Here is a 15,819-nt window from a genome sequence, read left to right on the forward strand (position 1 = left end):
CTCTCCGGAGCTTTTGTTCTCTGAACACTTTCTGTAGAGCTTTGGAGGAGGAGAATAAAGATGGTGGCCTCTCAATATCCGGTCAGGAGGAGCTGAGAGCTCGGGGGCCCCCTTGCTCAGTGTGCCATCAGAGAAAAGCAGTCAATCCCTCCTGATACCCTGGTCTCCGGCCTGTGACCAAGTGTTTCTGTCTCTGGCTCACGGCCCCATTTGGAGTCTCCAAACCCATCAGTTCCTGCAGCATGCTCCCGCACAACTCCTCCCCAGGGAGGAAGGTGAGTCTCCCTGGATCTGCCACTTGTGGGGTCCCTGCACGAAGGGCAGTGGCCTACCTGTGCCTTGGATCATGATTTAAGGTAGCCCTGAGCTGATAGCCCACTCCTTGGCCCTTTCTCTGTAGCTGGCTCCCCACTCCAATAAGTGGGAGCTCTGCCACACTCAGACACCCCCAGTCTTTCTGTGACCCCACGCGTCCTGACACCATACTGTCTCTGTGAGGGCTCTACCCCCCATTTAGCCTCTGAAGCGAGGTCCCTCAGTGGAGCAGACTTCTAGAAGTTCTGATTTCGTGCTCTGCTTCTCCACCGCTTGCAGGGAGCTAGCCCCTCCCCTCCCAGTCTATCTTCCCGTCACTTAGGATTCACTTCTCCGCATATCCTGCCTTCCAGAAAGTGGTTGATTTTCTGTTCCTAGAACTGCCGCTCTTCTTCTCTTCTATCTCCTGTTGAGTTTGTAGGTGTTCTGAATGGTTTGATAACTATCTAGCTGAACATCTGGAACCTGACTATATTTAGGTCCCCTACACCTCCGCCATCTTGCCTAAAGATTTATTTATATTGAGAGAGAGAGAGAGCACAAGCGTAAGGGGCAGAGGGAGAAGGAGAGAATCTCAAGCAGACTCCATGCTAAGTGTGGAATCTGATGCAGGACTCCATCTCACAAGCTGAAACCAAGAGCTGGACGCTTAACCGCTGCACCGCTTAGGCACTCCAGTTGATTAATTTTTAAATTTAAATTTTTTTTTATTTTTAAAGGTTTTATTTATTTATTGTAGAGAGAGAGAGAGCATGTCTGTGCAATTGGAGGGAGGGGCAGAGGGAGAGAGAGAATCCTAAGCAGACTCCCCACGGAGAGCAGAGCTTGACATGGGGCTGGATCCCACCACCTGTGAGATCCTAACCTCAGCTGAAATTACCAGTCGGATGGCCAACCAAATGAGCCACCCAGGTGCCCCTTATTTACTTATTTTTTTAAAAGTAATCTCTATACCCGATGTAGAGCTCAAACTCATGACTCCAGGATTGAGTTGCATGCTTCTCTGACTGAGCCAGCCAGGGGCCCCCTATTTAACTCTTTCTATATTTCTGCTATACTGATGAAAACAAAGTGACTTAGGGCAAATCTTGAGATTTGGTAATACAGATAAGCTTTATGATCCTTTTTAACACTTCTCTTGCTATTTTGGCAGCATTTATTCTTTTTATATAACTTAAGATTTACATAAACAATTAAAATCCATGAGGATTTTTATTGGAATTGTGTTCCAATGTTCTATATATTTAGCATTACATATAAAATTTGGGAGCACTGGGGCACCTGGGTGGCCCAGTCCATTAGACTTCTGACTCTTGATCTCAGCTCAGGTCTTGTTCTCAGGGTTGTGAGTTTGAACCCTGCACTGGGGCTCCATGCCCGGCGTGGAGCCTACTTAAAGAAATTTTGAGGGGGAGCACTGAAATTTTATGCTTAGATCTTTCTATTCAGGAATGTGATCTTTCCATTTTTTCAGGTCTTATTTTATGGCTTTTTAATAATATTCTATGATTGGATTATTATAGGTCATAAACCTTTCTCATAATGTTTATCTCTAAATATTTCCCCCCTAATATCACTACTAGGTATTTTTCACTAAGTAGGAGAAGGGCTACTGATTTGGGTATATCTATCTTGCATCTAGCCACCTTATCAAAGTTTTACATCAATTCCAGTAACAATTTTATATATTGGGGGTTTTTTGAAGATTGTTTATTTTAGGGGCACCTGGGTGGCTCAGGGGTTAAAGCCTCTGCCTTCGGCTCAGGTCATGATCCCAGGGTCCTGGGATCAAGCCCCACATTGGGCTCACTGCTCAGCAGGGAACCTGCTTCCTCCTCTCTCTCTCTCTGCCTGCCTTTCTGCCGACTTGTGATCTCTCTCTGTCAAATAAATAGATTATTTGTTTATTTTAGAGAGAGAACAGGGGAAGGGGCAGAGGAAGAGGGAGAAAGAGAATCTCAAGCAGACTCCATGCTGAGCACAGAGCCCAACTTGGGTCTTGATCTCATTACCCTGAGATCACGACCTGAGCTGAAACCAAGAGTCAGATGCTTATCCAACTGCACTACCCAGGCACCCATATGTATTTGTTTTATGTTTTGTTTTGTTTTACTGGAATCTCTTGAAATTTCTAGGACTGCCATCCTATCTTTGTCTTTTCCTTTCAATGTTTGTATTATTTCATTATGCTTATTGCTTATCTGACACAATATTAAATATTAAGTGATAGCAGAACCCATCACCATCTCTAATTTTAATTGAAATAGGTTTTGTGTTTTGCTGTTTAGGATAATTGCCATTGGGTTTGGCAGATAGTCTTTATTATATTGTATGTAACTGCTTTCTGTTTCAACTTTCTGTGTTTTATTAGGAATAGCTGCTGTATTTTCAAATACATTGTAAGCACCTACTGTAATGATCACATGGCCTTTTTTCTCCTTTAGGTTGCTAATTTTAACAGATTACACTGATAGACTTTGTGATATTGAAATATTTTACATTTCTGGAATAAATCCTGCTTGGTCATATTATGTTATACTCTTGAGATATAAATGGATCTCTTTGCTACAGTTGTAGAATTGTAGAATTTTTGCATCTGAGCGAAGTCTGTAGATGTAGTTTTGTCTCATTTCTGTATTGGGTTTTATTTATTTATTTATTTATTTAACATATTGTGTGTTATTTGCTTTAGGGGTACAGGTCTGTGAATCATCAGTCTTTTACAATTCACAGCACTCACCATAGAACATACACTTCCCAATGTCCATCACCGAGCCACCCTATCCCTCCCTCCACCATCCCCCAAGGAACCCTCAGTTTTTTCCTGAGATTAAGAGTCTCTTATGGTTTGTCTCCCTCCCCAGTCCATCTTGTTTCATTTTTTCCCTCCGTACCTCCCACGACCCCCTGCCCTGCCTCTCAAACTCCTCATATCAGAGAAATCATATGATAATTGTCTTTCTCTGACTGACTTATTTTACTTAGCATGATACTCTCTAGTTCCATCCATGTTGTTGCAAATGGCAAGATTTCAGTTTTTTTTATGGCTATGTAGTATTCCATTGTGTGTATTTACATCTTCTTTATCCATTCATCTGTTGATGGACATCTAGGCTTTTTCTGTAGTTTGGCTATTGTGGACATCGCTGCTATAAACATTTGGGTGCATGTGCCTCTTTGGATCAGTACATTTGTATCTTTAGGAAAAATACCCACCAGTGTGATTGGTGGGTTGTAGGGTAGCTCTGTTTTCAACTTTTTGAGGAACCTCCATGCTGTTTTCCAGAGTGGCTGCACCAGCTTGCATTCCCACCAACAGTGTAGGAGGGTTCCACTTTTTCTGCATCCTCACCAACATGTTTCCTGACTTGTTCATTTTAGCCATTCTGACTGGTGTGAAGTGGTATCTCACTGTGGTTTTGATTTGTATTTCCCTGATGCTGAGTGATGTTGAGCGCTTTTTCATGTGTCTGTTGGTCATTTGAATGTCTTCTTTGCAGAAATGTCTGTTCATGTCCTCTGCCCATTTCTTGATTGGATTATTTGTTCTTTGGGTGTTGAGTTTGATAAGTTCTTTATAGATTTTGGATACTAGCCCTTTATCTGATATGTCATTTGCAAATATCTTCTCCCATTCTGCTGGTTGTCATTAGTTTTGTTGACTGTTTCCTTTGCTGTGCAAAAGGTTTTAATCTTGATGAAGTCCCAATAGTTCATTTTTGCCCTAGCTTCCCTTTGCCTATGGCAATGTTTCTAGGAGGAAGTTGCTGTGGCTGAGGTCGAAGAGGTTGCTGACTGTGTTCTCCTCAAGTATTTTGATGGATTCCCTTTTGAGTCTATTTTTGTGTGTGGTGTAAGGAAGTGGTCCAGTTTCATTCTTCTGTGTGTTCCTGTCCAGTTTTCCCAACACCCTTTGTTGAAGGGACTGTTCCCCCCCACCGCCATTGGACATTCTTTCCTGCTTTGTTGAAGATTTATTGACCATAGAGTTGAGGGTCCATTTCTGGGATCTCTATTCTGTTCCATTGATCTATGGGTCTGTTTTTGTGCTAGTACCATACTGTCTTGATGATAACAGCTTTGTAATAGAGCTTGAAGTCTGGAATTGGGATGCTGCCAACTTTGGTTTTCTTTTTCAACATTCCTCTGGCTATTCAGGGTCTTTTCTGGTTCCATATAACTTTTAGAATTATTTGTTCCATTTCTTTAAAAAAATTGATGGTATTTTGATAGGGATTGCATTAAATGTGTAGATTGCTTTAGGTAGCATAGACATTTTCACAATATTTGTTCTTCCAGTCCATGAGTATGGAATGTTTTTCCATTTCTTTGTGTATTGCTCAATTTCTTTCATGAGTACTCTATAATTTTCTGAGTACAAATTCTTTCCATCTTTGGTTAGGTTTATTCCTAGGTATCTTATGGTTTTAGGTGCAATTGTAAATGGGATTGGGTCCTTAATTTCTCTTTCTTCTGTCTTGCTGTTGGTGAATAGAAATGCAACTGATTTCTGTGCATTGATTTTATATCCTGACACTTTACTGAATTCCTGTATGAGTTCTAGCAGTTTTGGGGTGGAGTATTTTGGGTTTCCCACATAAAGTATCATATCATCTGCAAAGAGCGAGGGTTTGACTTCTTCTTTGCCTATTTGGATGCCTTTTATTTCTTTTTGTTGTCTGATTGCTGAGGCTAGGACTTCTAGTTCTATGTTGAGTAGCAGTGGTGATAGTGGAGAGCCTTGCCATGTTCCTGACCTTAGGGGAAAAGCTCTCAGTTTTTCCTCATTGAGAATGATATTTGCTGTGGGTTTTCCATGGATGGCTTTTATGATATTGAGGTATGTACTCTCTATCCCTACACTGTGAAGAGTTTTGATCAAGAAAGGATGCTGTATTTTGTCAAATGCTTTTTCAGAATCTATTGAGAGTATCATATGGTTCTTGTTCTTTTTTTTTTTTTTTTAAGATTTTATTTATTTATTGGACAGACAGAGATCACAAGTAGGCAGAGAGAGAGGAGGAAGCAGGCTCCCCGCAGAACAGAGAGCCAGATGTGGGGCTCGATCCCGGGGCCCTGGGATCATGACCTGAGCTGAAGGCAGAGGCTTTAACCCACTGAGCCACCCAGGCGCCCCTCTTTTTTTTTTTTTTTTTAAATTAATGTATCACAGTGATTGATTTGCAGATGTTGAACCAAACTTGCAGCCCAGGAATAAATCCCAGTTGGTCGTGGTGAATAATCCTTTCAATGTACTGTTGGATCCTATTGGCTAGTATTTTGGTGAGAATTTTTGCATCTGTGTTCATCAAGGATATTGGTCTGTAATTCTTTTTGATGGGGTCTTTGTCTGGTTTTGGGATCAAGCTAATGCTGGCCTCATAAAATGAGTTTGGAAGTCTTCCTTCCATTTCAGTTTTTTGGAACAGTTTCAGGAGAATAGGTATTAATTCTTCTTTAAATGTTTGGTAGAATTCTCCTGGGAAGCCGTCTTCCCTGGGCTCTTGTTTGTTGGGAGATTTTTGATTACCACTTCGATCTTCATACTGGTTATGGGTCTGTTCAGGTTTTCTATTTCTTCCTGGTTCAGTTTTGGTGGTTTATACATCCCTAGGAGTGCATCTATTTCTTCCAGATTATCAAATTTGCTGCATATAGTTGTTCATAATAAGTTCTTATAATTGTATTTCTTTGGTGTTGGTTGTGATCTCTCCTCTTTCATTCATGATTTTATTAATTTGGGTCCTTTTTCTTTTCTTTTGGATAAGTCTGGCCAGGGGTTTATCAATCTTATTAATTCTTTCAAAGAACCAGCTCCTAGTTTCATTTTTTTGTTCTACTCTTCTTTTCATTTCTATTTCATTGATTTCTGCTTTGATCTTTATTATTTCTCTTCTCCTGCTGGGTTTAGGCTTTCTTTGATGTTCTTTCTGCAGCTCCTTTGGGCGTAGCATTAAGTTATGTACTTGAGACCTTTCTTGTCTCTTGAGAGAGGCTTCTATTGCTATATGCTTTGCTCTCAGGACCACCTTTTCTGTGTCCCAAAGATTTTGAACAGTTGTGTTTACATTTTCACTTGTTTTCATGATTTTTAAAAATTCTTCTTTAATTTCCTGGTTGACCCATTCATTCTTTAGTAGAAATCTTCATGTATGTGAGTTCTTTCCAACTTTCCTCTTGTGGTTGAGTTCTAGTTTCAAAGCATTGTAGTCTGAAGATATGCAGGGAATGATCCCAATCTTTTGTTACTGGTTGAGACCTGATTAGTGACCCAGGATGGTGATCTATTCTGGAGAATGTTCCATGTGTACTAGAGAAGGATGTGTATTCTGTTGCTTTGGGATGGAATGTTCTGAATGTATCTGTGATGTCCATCTGGTCCACTGTGTCATTTAAAGCCTTTATTTCCTTGTTGATCTTTTCCTTAGATGATCTGTCCATTTCAGTGAGGGGAATGTTAAAGTCCCCTACTATTATTGTATTATTGTCAAAGTGTTTCTTTGATTTTGTCACTAATTGGTTTATATAATTGGCCGCTCCCATGTTAGGGGCATAGATATTTAAAATTGTTAGATCTTCTTGTTGGACAGACCCTTTAAGTATGATATAGTGTCCTTCCTTATCTCTTATTGTATAGTCTTTGGCTTAAAATCTAATTTATCTGATATAAGGAATGCCACTCAGCTTTCTTTTGATGTCCATTAGCATGGTAAATTGTTTTCCACCCCCTCACTTTAAATCTGGAGGTGTCTTTGGGTCTAAAATGAGTTTCTTATAGACAGCATATTGATGGGTCTTGTTTTTTTTATCCATTCTGATACCCTGTGTCTTTTTTTTTTTTTTAAAGATTTTATTTATTTATTTGACAGAGATCACAAGCAGGCAGAGAGGCAGGTAGAGAGGAAGGAAAGCAGGCTGCCTGCCGAGCAGAGGCTTAACCCATTGAGCCACCTAGGCGCCCCACCCTGCGTCTTTTGATTGGGGCATTTAGCCCATTTACATTCAGGGTAACTATGAAAGATATGAATTTAGTGCCACTGTATTGCATGTAAGATGACTGTTAATTATCTCTGTTCCTTTCTGGTCTGTTACTTTTAGGGTCTGTCTGCTTAGAGGACCCCTTTCAATATTTCCTGTAAGGCTGGTTTGGTGTTTGCAAATTCTTTTAGTTTTTGTTTGTCCTGGAAGGTTTTTATCTCTCCTTCTATTTTCAATGACAGCCTAGCTGGATATAGTATTCTTGGCTGCATATTTTTCTTGTGTAGTGCTCTGAAGATATCCTGCCAGTCTTTTCTGGCTTGCCAGGTCTCTGTGGATAGATGGGTCTGCTGCCGATCTAATATTTCTACCATTGTATGTTACAGACCTCTTGTCCCAAGTTGCTTTCAGCATTTTCTCTTTGTCTCTGAGACTTGTAAGTTTTACTATTAGCTAATGGGGTGCTGACCTATTTTTATTGATTTTGAGGGGGATTCTCTTTGCCTCCTGGATTTTGATGCTTGTTTCCTTTGCCAAATTGGGGCAATTCTCTGCTATATTGCTCCAATATACCTTCTGACCCTCTCTCTCTTCTTCTATGATCCCAATTATTCTAATATTGTTTCATCTTAATGGTATCACTTATCTCCTGAATTCTCCCCTCGTCGTCCAATAGTTGTTTATCTTTTTCTCAGCTTCTTTATTCTCCATCATTTGGTCTTCTGTATCACTAATTCTCTCTTCTGCCTCATTTATCCTAGCAGTAAGAGCCTCCACTTTTGATTGCACCTCATTAAAAGCTTTTTTAATTTCAACTTGGTTAGATTTTAATTCTTTTATTTCTTCAGAATGGGATTTTCTAGTATCTTCCATGCTTTTTCGAGCCTAGCTAGCACTTTGATAGTCACCATTCTGAACTCTCATTCTGACATCTTACTAATGTCCATATTGATTAGGTCCCTAGCCTTCAGTACTGCCTTTTGTTCTTTTTCTTGAGGTGCATTTTTCTGCCTTGTCATTTTATCCAGATAAGAATAGATGAATGAGAGAACAAAATACTAAAATGATAGCAATGACCCCAGAAAAATATAAACTAACCAAAATCAGAAGAGACCGGATACCAGGGGGAGAAGAAAGGAGGGGAAAAATATATATGTATATCTATATGTACACACATATATGTATATATATACATATATACATATACATATATACATATATATGTGTACACACACACACACACACATGCATATTAGACTGATGAATAGAACAGAGCCACACACTTGATTTTGGGTGTATTTTGGTATCTTAGAAGAAATTACCTCCCAAAATTTTAAAGAAAGAAAAACAATATATACAAAAATAAGGGTAAACACAACGAAGGGATGGAATATGAATGTAAAGATGAAAATTTAAAAAGATTCTAAAAGAGGACTTGATCAGATAAGAAGTTGGTTGAAAAAAGAAAATAAAGGAAAGGATCTGATCAGGCTGGAGACTAGAACAAAGCCATGTGCTAGATTTAGGGTATATTTTGATCTGTTAGAAGACACTGTATCCCAGAATTTTAAAGAAAGAAAAACCTATATGTATACAAAAAATAAGGTTAAATACAATAAAGGGATAGAATATAACAATGAAAATTGAAAAAGATTTTTTAAAAAGGTATTGATAAGATAAAATAATTTAAAAGGTTTAAATAGGAAAGAAGAAAAATAAAAAAAAATAAGAAAACAATAAAATTTAAAAAAAATTTAACTTTGAAAGACTAAAGAATCATGGGAAAAGAGCCATGAATTCTACGTGTTGCATTCCCCTAGCTCTGGAGTTCTGCAATTCTCATTGGTCCGTGAACTTGGTCTTGGCTGGATGTTCTTGCTGCTCTTCTGGGGGAGGGGCCTGTTGCAGTGATTCTCAAATGTCTTTGCCTGACTTGGAATTGTACTACCCTCGCCAGGGGCCAGGCTGAGTAATCTGCTTGGTTTTGCTCTCGGGAGTTTTTGTTCCCTGAACAGTTTCTGTGGAGTTTGGAGGCAGAGAATAAAGATGGTGGCCTCCCAATATCTGGTCAGGAGGAGCCCCAAGTCCTCAGTGTGCCCTCAGAGGAAAGCAGTCAATCCCTCCCATCTCCCTGGTCTCTGGCCGTACTCCGTGCTCACCTAGCCTGTGACTGAGCATTTCTGTCTCTGGTGCATGGCCCCGTTTAGAGTCTCTAAAACCAGCAGATTCCTGCTGCGAGCTCCCATGCTGCTCCTCCCAGGGGAGGGAGGTAGGGGTCTCCCTGAACCTGCCACTTTTGGGGTCCCTGCTTGAAGAACAGTGGCCCGAGTGTGGCTCAGATCACAGTTTAAGGAAACCCCAAGCTGAGAGCTCACTCCTTGGCTCTGTCTCTGTAGTCAGCTTCCTGCTCCAATACCTGGGAGCTCTGCCACACTTAGGCATCCCTGGTGTTTCTATGACCCCACGGGTCCTGAGACCACACTGTCCATGCGAGGGCTCCATCTCCCGTGTAGTCACTGGAGCGATGTCCCTCAGTGGAGGAGGTTTCTAAAAGTTCTAGATTTTGTGCTCCGCTGTTCTACCACTTGCCGGGTGCCGCCCCTCCCCCCACAGTCTCTCTTCCCCTATATCGCCTCGGATTCACTTCTCTGCACGTCCTACCTTCCAGAAAGTGGTTGGTTTTCTGTTCCTAGAATTGCTGCTCTTCTTCTCTTCGATCTCCTGTTTGAATTTTTAGGTGTTCAGAATAGTTTGATAACTATCTAGCTGAACTCCTGGGACCCCATGGTATTTAGATCTCCTACTCCTCTGCCATCTTGCTCCTTCCCTCTATATTGGGTTTTGACGTCAAGGCTATGCTAGCATTATAAAACAGGAGAGCTTTCCATATTTTTTTCTCATCTGGAATGGTTTAAATAGCAGTGGAATTATGAGTTACATAAAACTCATTTGTAAACCCATTTGAACCCAGCCCTTTTTTCAATATTAGATCTTTAATTACCCTTTCAGTATCTTTTGTGGTAACAAATTTATTCTGGTTTTCTACTTCTGACCAATTTGGTATTTGCTAGAAAACTTTCTGCTTTTTAAAAATTTTTAGATTTGTTGCTCTGGCTCTTCTTTTCTCATTCTTATCTCTTATTCCTCAGATTGCATATTTTTGCTCTTTTTTCTTTATTCAGGGTGTCTTATTAGTCTTTGTAAAAATCCAGCTTTTGGGGACACCTGGGTGGCTTAGTCAGTTAAGCCACTTTCTTCTGCTCGGGTATTGATTCCAGGGTCCTGGGATTGAGTCCTGCATCTGGCTCCTTGCTCGGCAGGGAGCCTGCTTCTCTCTCCACCTCTGCCTGCTTGTGTGCTCGCTCTCTCTCTCTCTCTCTGATAAATAAATGAAATCTTTTAAAAAATCCAGCTTTTGGTTTCATTCATCCCATCAATGATTGATTTTATTGTTTTCTATTTTTTAAAAGTATTTTATTTATTTGAGAGAGAGAGCAAGAGGGCACAGGCTGTGTATGTGTGTGGGGGTGATGTAGAGGTAGAGGGAGAAGCAGGCTCCCAACTGTGCCTAATGACGGGGTATTCCATCCCAGGACCCTGAGATCATGACCCTAATCAAAGGCAGATGCTTAACCCACTGAGCCACCCAGGCGCCCCTTACATCCAATTTTTTTAAGATTTTATGTATTTGACAGAGAGACAGCGAGAGAGGGAACAGAAGCAGAGGCAGTGGGAGAGGGAGAAGCAGGCTTCCTAGTGAGTAGGGAGCCCAATGTGGGGCTCGATCCCAGGACCCTTGGATCATGACCCAAGCTGAAGGCAGAAGTTTAACCAACTGAGCCACCCAGACGCCCCTACTGTTTTCTATTTTATAGTTTTTAGCTTCTACCAATTTCTCCTTTCTAGTTTTTTTGGTGCTGTTTACTACCTTAAGATGAATAATAAATTTCTTCAATGAGAAATAATAAATTTCTTCAATGAAAAATAATAAATGAAGACATTTTAAACTATAAGTTTTTCTCTGAGTACAGCTTTTGCTCTGTTACATGTTCAGATAGAATGTGTGCTCTTTGTTGCTTTCTAGACCATTTGTATTTTAACTTTCTTCTTTGATCCAAGAATGTACAGAATTGGGTCTCTCAATTTTTGTGCAGTTATAATGGTAATAACCACATTTTAATCATCTCTAATTATATAGGATTGTGATCATAGGATGTGGACCACAAAGTTGCTATTCGTTTAAACTAATAATTTCAGCTAATATTTAAGCATTAATAATTACATGATTAATATTTATCAGTTAATACATAATTAATATTTTGCCACACAATGTGTTTTTGCATATATTCCATGGATAAATGGCCAAAAAATGTACATTCTCTATTTAAAGATTCTATAGTCTGGTGATCATTTACTAATTGCATTATACAATTTCTCTATGTCTTTATTTTTGTCTATTATACATGTCTAGTTCCAAGAGAGGTGCATTAAAGTCTCTATAATTGTATTTTAATTTTTATCAAGTTCTCTTTGCAATTCTAATAGTTTCTGATTTAAGTGTTCAGTTTTCCTGGTAATTGAGGCACAGGGTTTATCACCTCTAGATCTTCCTGTGTTTTTTGTCATTACAGAATATTCGTTGAGTGCTTTAATCTTAAGGTCTGCCCTGTTTGACCAATTGACATTTCAAGTCCTGCCCTTTTCTGTTTGTGTTTGCTTATTTTCTCTTTGCCACCCCTTTATTTTCAGCCATCTTTATCATTTAACAATTTCTATAATAGCAGATAATTGTTTTTTTTCCCTAAACACACCTGTTCTACAATGGTAGAAAATGCAATCCGTTTGTATTTAGATAATGACGGATTACCTCGCTAGCATTCCTTCCGTCCTGCTTCAGTTATCATGCTTATGATTAACCCTGATGTTCTTTCCCTTTTCCTAGTTTTTGCTGATTTGTTTTCTACTTAATTTTTTCTACTTAATTTTTAGTGTTTTTCCCTAAAGGTTTGGTTTTCTCCAGATTGCAAATTTCCTATCCTCCATGAACATGTAGCCAGTCACACCACACACACAGGGCTAACCAAATCATGTGTGTGCCTCACCTGGCTGATGCCCCCATTCCCAGCTCTCTCCTTGGGCTTCTGGGATGGAGCTGAGCAGTCAGGATGAGGATGAAGAACTTTTTCATGTCTCTGGCCCGCTCCTCTCAGAATTCCTGAAAGGGTTTCTCAACTGAGCTCTCATTGGTCTTTCATTTCTAGGGGGCTGCAGAGGTTATGCTCTTTGATCCTCAAACAAGATTAACGAGATGTTGGAGTGCTGATGCTTCGCCTGTGGACTTAGGATATGGGCCTAGAACCAAATTCTCCTGTCTCCAGCCTTGCATCGAAAGGGACACCTTCTCATCTTCTCTTCTTGGACCTTTGTGTAGCAGAAACCTCCCTAAGGTAAAGCTGAAATAAGTGGGAGACAGGACATTGGAGGAGGAGCCCAAGGTGGCCATGTCTTGAGGGCTCCACCTAACGCTCTGAGGAAGCAGTTACAGGAAGCTTCATCCCTAACTCCAGAGCTTAAAACCCGTGGAACCCTGTGGTTCAGACCATGTCTTGACTGCTACCACCAAGCCTTGGCGCTTGCCCCCAATGAACTGTGTCTCAGTTCTTTTTTTTTTTTCTCAGTGATTTGATAGAAGGCAGAAGTGTCATAGATGGTCTGTTTCTTTCTACACCTTTCATTTTGTGATCCTACAAAATTCTCTTCATTAAGCGAGACTTTGAACTTGAGGATCAAGGCTGGGCTTCCTCATACCCTTTCAGACTCCTACTCAAGGATCATGGAATTGGTTCTGTGCTTTCTCCTGCAGGCTGTTGATAGCCGAGGCCAGCAACCTGGAGAGCCACTTAGCTCCTTTGACGCTCTCTTGTCTCTTCATGTTCCACAGCGGAAGGGCTTCTTCTCCACTGGAGGTGCTGCGGCCAGCACCGGCACTAAGAGGTAAGGGGACGCAGGTATGACTGGGGACACTCGCCCCCCCAACAAACCAAGCAACAGGGACCCCCCCCAGCCCTCCCCTGCAGGTGAAAGAACACCAGACAACTCTGTTCAAAACAGTTTATTGTATTTTATTTTTTTTTTTTTGTCAGACAAACACATTGATTTCTGGACCACAGTAGAGGATGGAAACCTTTCACAAACTTATTTATTTGAAAATACAAATATAAAATTATACTTTCCACATCTGTGATGTGAGAGACTGCCATCCACATAGTAATTTTTTACAACAGGGCTTTAAGAAAGCCACACACAAAGACCTGAAAGATGCTTGCGATATATAGATAGATAGATACATATATATGTATATATATAAAAAAAATACTCACTACCAAAGTTGTCATCAGTTTCATACTAAAGTATAAAAGTAAGGGTGAGGTCAGCCACAGTGCTAGGGAAAGTTTTATTTAGATACATTTATGTCCACATGAAACGCTTAGACTTGCATCCTATTACATATGGAATTCCGCGTTTACAATACACCATGAACGGCAGATTGGCTAGCCCACGCCACTCGAGAGGACACTCACAGATTCCACACAGGATGGTGCAGTATGTACAGAATACAGTAGCTGAGAGCCTTCTAGGGAGGCTCTGGAACTTTTGGCTCTCAGACTCCCTCCCCCTCCCCCCTCGCGCGCGCCTGCCTCCCGGAAATGAAGACCTGTCTGAGACAATACATTCTGATTATTTGATAGCCAAGTGTTTGAGTTAAGGTTGCTTCCCCAGAGGGGTGGGTTTTATTTATATATATATTTTTTGTTTGAGTTTACTTACTTTTTGGTTAAAAGAAAGAAAGAAAGAAAACAAACATATTACAGTATTAAAGTATTGCTTAACGTACAGCGTCTCCTTGTGTAGTGTCTGTGCCCAGGACCGGGCTGAGCTGATTCTGCTGCTTTTCTGCTTAGGGGAGGGCAGAGGAGCCCACCAGTGTCTCTCTTCAATGTGCTTGCCAGCCTCCGTCCCTCTGCCTCCCCCTGCCCCCCACTTTTATCTTCCTTGGAAGGTAGCCCGGCTTGGTGAAGCACACTGAAGAAAGAAAATTCTGCCCCGCACCCCTACCCCCCTGGCACAGTCTCCCTCTGTCTCTGCGTGCCACTCCCAACCGATAAAGAGAAGTATGAGTTAGTGTTTCTTTTGTAAACAATTTCATATGCAATATAATACAGAAAGCATGGCTGACCTTCAATAAAAAATGTAGTAAACTATATTGCTTTATTCTTGATTATGCTGCAGTGAGCGAACGGCAGGATGAAGCAGTGTGGTGTGGTGGTGGCTAAGTCCCTAGCCCTCGTTTGCACTAAAGATCAAAATAGGTTTTGTTTTTCTATTTGGAACGAAAAAACTTTTTTTTTTTTTTTTCAAAATCCCCCAAATGAAAAAGAACCCCCCCTTGTCAAAAAAAAAAAACAAAAACCCTAAAACAAAAACAAAACAAAACAAAAGAAACACCTGAAAACAAAAACTGAACACCTTTCAGGTCATTAGAACCAACAATTACCCAATGATTTTTAGACTAGTCTAGCAAGATGTGTGTAACATTCACTGGCTGTGAATTGCTGTGCAGTGAAACAGGAAATGGACAGCAAAGAGCCATGCTACCTTAAAGTCCAAGCTACAGATTCAAATTAGGATGACGGTTATGAAGGAGAGAAACGTAAAAAGGCCTGTCGGGACTTCGTTTGAATTAAGCCAGTGAGCGACTGGGATAGAACACGAGGCTGTTTGGTTTTCCCAATGGGTGTGAGGAAGGCCACAAACCAGGGCTGAGAAAGCTCCTGGGGAGGGGACCAAAGGCTCGGCCGTCCCCATCAGCTCCATGTCCAGGTAGAACCAGGAATGGGTCCGGGAGCTAATGCCACTCACTCCCCTCTGCTTGGGAGGAGAGGAGTTCGGGGGTCCCAGGCAGATAGATCTGGAAGCCAGAAAGTCACCCGGTGGCTATTTTGTGATTCCGGGGGGGAAAGCCATCAGCCAAGAGGGTTTCTCCCCCGGGGAAGGCGAAAGGTGGTTCCCATGGTCGCCATTGAGCTTAACTGAAACAAAGACAAGGCTGAACATCAGTGCTAAAATAATTTACAAAAATCTTTCAAAATGGACTTCTAGATGAGTGGGGGGACTAACGTGAACCTTAACCTAGGTAGCCACATTAAAACATATTAGATTTCCACGAGATTTGTGCTATGGGCTACTGGGTCTCTTCAAAAGGTATTATAAACATCTAAAACATATTCACACAGATTATCAATTTCTTCTGAGCATTCTTAAAAAAATATTTTTTCTCTTAGTAAAATCATTTTAATATACCATGCCTCCCTCTTTTAAAAAATAAATTAAAAAAATCCAGTTTTGCATATCTAGCATTAGCATTTAAGGTAGTATGGCACACCCCTTCACAGTTGGGGGGGGGGGTGGGAATCTACAAAACGCCGCGGAGTCTGCCGGCATTTGAACATCATGAGACCTTGGGTT

At 40.8% G+C, this 15,819-nt stretch overlaps 1 long non-coding RNA gene across 1 annotated transcript in view; it reads left to right on the forward strand.

Annotated features, from left to right (window-relative positions):
• Positions 1-14,556, forward strand: part of LOC308356891 — a 44,447-nt gene extending 29,891 nt beyond the window's left edge. The window contains exons 3-5 of the long non-coding RNA XR_013968146.1: positions 12,555-12,740; positions 13,157-13,287; positions 14,256-14,556. This is a non-coding gene — a long non-coding RNA (uncharacterized lncRNA). The remainder of the gene's footprint in view (positions 1-12,554; positions 12,741-13,156; positions 13,288-14,255) is intronic.
• Positions 14,557-15,819: the final 1,263 nt, after the last annotated feature.

This window comes from Martes martes, assembly GCF_963455335.1.
Source record: "Martes martes genome assembly, chromosome: 16".
Classification (NCBI taxonomy): domain Eukaryota; kingdom Metazoa; phylum Chordata; class Mammalia; order Carnivora; family Mustelidae; genus Martes; species Martes martes.